Source organism: Etheostoma spectabile, chromosome 21 (genome assembly GCF_008692095.1).
Source record: "Etheostoma spectabile isolate EspeVRDwgs_2016 chromosome 21, UIUC_Espe_1.0, whole genome shotgun sequence".
Classification (NCBI taxonomy): Eukaryota; Metazoa; Chordata; class Actinopteri; order Perciformes; family Percidae; genus Etheostoma; species Etheostoma spectabile.
The window spans coordinates 5229364-5233020 of NC_045753.1; the positions used below are offsets into that span (position 1 = coordinate 5229364).

Here is a 3657-nt window from a genome sequence, read left to right on the forward strand (position 1 = left end):
AGCTGATTGTGATTGTGATTCTGATTCTTTTCAGTTCAGTCAGCCAGAAGCTGCATCTGAAAACATTTCTTTATTTCAGGCTCTTAACTTGCTCCTTCATCACTACTCTTAAAGGTCCCATGGCATAAAAATGTCACTTTATGAGGTATTTACACATTAACGTGAGTTCCCCCAGCCTGCCTATGGTCCCCCAGTGGCTAGAAATGGTGCTAGGTGTAAACCGAGCCCTGGGTATCCTGCTCTGCCTTTGAGAAAATGAAAGCTCAGATGGGCCGATCTGGAATCTCTGAGGTCATAAGGGGCAAGGTTACTTCCCCTTTCTCTGCTTTGCCTTTCCAGAGAATTTGGCCCACCCGTGATAGAGAAAGAGAGACATCATGGCTTTCAAACGAGCATGGTGGCAGATACATGGGACCTTTTACGTAAAATGTCCAGGAAGTCTGACTTGCTTTCTGGCACAGACTTTGAATACTTCTGCAGGATTACTAGTGACACGTTCACCCAGAAACAGACACAGTCAGACACACGGTTTAGACCACACACAGACAGGCAGATTGCTTGTGTAGGTATTACATTGTTACATAACTAAGCCCCTGTGACCTACCACACCCACCCACACACACACACACACACACACACACACACACACACACACACACACACACACACACACACACACACACACACACACACACACACACTGTTGTCTCTTCTTTTTCTCAATTTATTCCTGGTTTTCATTGTTAGTCTCTGTCTGTTTTTGATGTTTCTGTGTCTCTCTCACAGACTCTTTTCATTCATCCCGTTCTGTCTTTGTTCAAGCCTATATGCTGCTCTCATACAACTCCTAATGTTGCTACTAGCGATACACCAATATAGGATTTAGAAAATTCTTTACCATCCCATGCCAGTCGTCCCCAGCGACCCGGGGAGCGCACCAATCCCTACCCCAGTGTGAGGATCGCCTCAGGAGTGGGCCTAGATGCTATCCATCAATTTTGTAAAATTCGGATGAGCGGTTAATGAGAAATACACTTTTTTTGTATTTGTAGCGCCCCCTAGTGGCCAATGTTCTTGAAATTAGTTTTAGAGCAGGGGTCTCAAACTCAACTTACTTGGGGGCCGCTGGAAGTAGAGTCTGGGTTTGGCTGGGCCGCATCAAGTATTCCAAAAAAACCCTCAATTTCCTCAAAAAAGGGCGCGGAACTGCCGGTGCTTTAAACCCCTAGATCTGATATGGTTGGTGCATTTCACAACAACAGACATCACATTGTCAAACCTCAGGCATTTGCCACAAAGGGTACTTAGCTAGCTTGACAACGGTTACGCCGCTGTCAGGAGACTACTACGGTAGCCCATAAGTGACATGCGCAATGACAAAAAGTTTCAGAATGCGCGGGCCGCACTTACACTTAACTTTGATGTCAAGTAGGGGGCCACAAAATATCATCCCGCGGGCCGCAATTGGCCCCCGGGCCGCGAGTTTGAGACCCATGTTTTAGAGCCTCAAGGAATATTCTAAAGTTTTGCTTTGATAGCATTTATCTTGGCCGAGATATGGCAAAGACAATGTTTCCATAGCCAGCTACAAAAATTTGTTTGCGCGTAATACGCGCAATTTTTATCCTATAAAAAAATCTTTATGCAACTTTTTGTCAAAGTCGGTCTGGAGATGCTATGTGGCAAGTTTCGTGCAGATCCATTGAACGGTCTAGGAGGAGTTCGAAAAAGTTTGTTTTCGATAAATGGTGATTTTTCACGCATAAAAGTCTAGGCGGAAGTGGGCGTGGCCTATATCACGAGTTTCAGTTAGATCCAGGGAACGCGTGGGTATAAGGTTTTTTAATATCGGATGTACGGTTTGGGAGTTATAGGGCCAAACGCGTTTTTTCTGGTATAGCGCCACCTACTGTCGGAAGTGGGGCAATTTTTTTGGCTGAGGTCTTTGCGGACTTTCGGACCAGTCCTGAAAATGGCGCGTCGCCACCATGTACGGTTTAGGCTTTAACACCAGTTTTATGCGGAGAAGAACCGCGTATCGCCTTGTGATTACTGCGGTGCACGCATCCTCGGGCTTGGACCCCTAACTATTGCATATTGAAATTATTATATAGCGTGTTATCAACAGTCCTAAACCCATAGGTATTCAGTTTACAATATCAAAGTTGTAGTCCAAAATGATTTGGTATTTTGACCAAAAGAAATTGCACATTTTCTGTTGATCCACTAATGAATGAATGAATTGTTTTAGCTCCACAAGTAGGTTACCAGGTCACTAACTCCCATTTCAAAGCTGATATCAGACACAAGAGCCATAGCGTGGCAGCAAATGGATGCATCTCCAGCTGCTGTGCATCCCCTGAACCCGGTGTGTGATCACTCACGTTAGGCAGCGTGTGGGATCCCACCCAGAGGCTCTCCTCCTTAATAGCAAATTAGCTGGGAAGAACAAAGACGTAGTTAAACAGCCTGGTCACAGCAGCGCGGAAACACAAAGGAGTGAGGAATGTCTGAACTAAGATGTAGCAGGACTTACCCCTGGTCCACTATTGTAGGATTGATTAGCTCATGTGATGCTTACGACAGCAGGGGTAGTACGAGTAATAATAGAACTGAAGTGGAAAGAAATCTAGATGAAGTCTCAGCTGCAGGTTGTAAGACCTGTCTCTACTTCACTCATGCTGACAGAAGTTAAAAAGGTTTTAGAGAAGTGTTATGAGAAGGAGAGATTCATAATTTAAATGCTGTAGCGCATAAATGTGTGTCTGGAAAATAGACTTTGATAGCACGGTCTTGCATGGTAAACACAAGATCCTATGTGCTGCTTATGAGCCGCATCCCCTATAGACGTGGTGTGAGAGCACTGACGTCAGCTGATCCCCAGGAGCTGGATAATTGGGGTGATTGGTGTTTCATGTACTCTCCCCATTCATAAGGAAAGGAAATTCGGCTGTGAGCGGAAAACGATTCAGTGTATCACAGCGCAGGTCCAGTTTAATCTTGACTTTGCTGTGTATTTGTGTGTGAAGGCGGTGTTCATCAGTGTTTGCGTTGCACGTATGCACATGTTTGAGGCATGTTCCTCTGTGTGTTGGTTTAATGACCGGGGGTGTCAGGCGATGTAAGGCTGCAGTGGGATTTATGTCTTCTGTAGGACAACCTGAGCTCTGCTAGCTAATGGAAAATGCCCATTTCATCACACACACACACACACACACACACACACACACCACACACACACACACACACACACACACACACACACACACACACTGCTGTTTGTGACCTTTTCCCTTTTAGACTACTACTTCATTTGTTATAGTGTGTGTGTGTGTGTATGTGTGTGTGTGTGTGCAGCTGCCCACTGTGCTGATGCAGGCATCTTCTAATAAAGAGAGAAAGAGAGGGAGAGAGATAAAACAAAAATGAGCTAGATAATTTTTAAATGGAAATTATCACGGCTGGAAAGATTTCCATTTTTATTTCTTGTTTTTGATCGCGTTTGGTTTTTTATTCCAGTGCATTTTCTGTTAATAGAGACTCTATTTTATTTCTTGTTTTTGGTTGTTTTGTTCATACAGTATATTGTGGATATTTAAAATGTCTTCCAGTTCCAGTGTTAAATATTGTTTAGAAATAAAAAGTTTATCTATCTAT

At 44.0% G+C, this 3657-nt stretch overlaps 1 protein-coding gene across 6 annotated transcripts in view; it reads left to right on the forward strand.

The window, feature by feature from the left end:
• The window catches only part of jmjd1cb (jumonji domain containing 1Cb), a 138409-nt gene that overhangs the window by 66613 nt on the left and 68139 nt on the right, over positions 1-3657 (forward strand). The window lies entirely within an intron of this gene.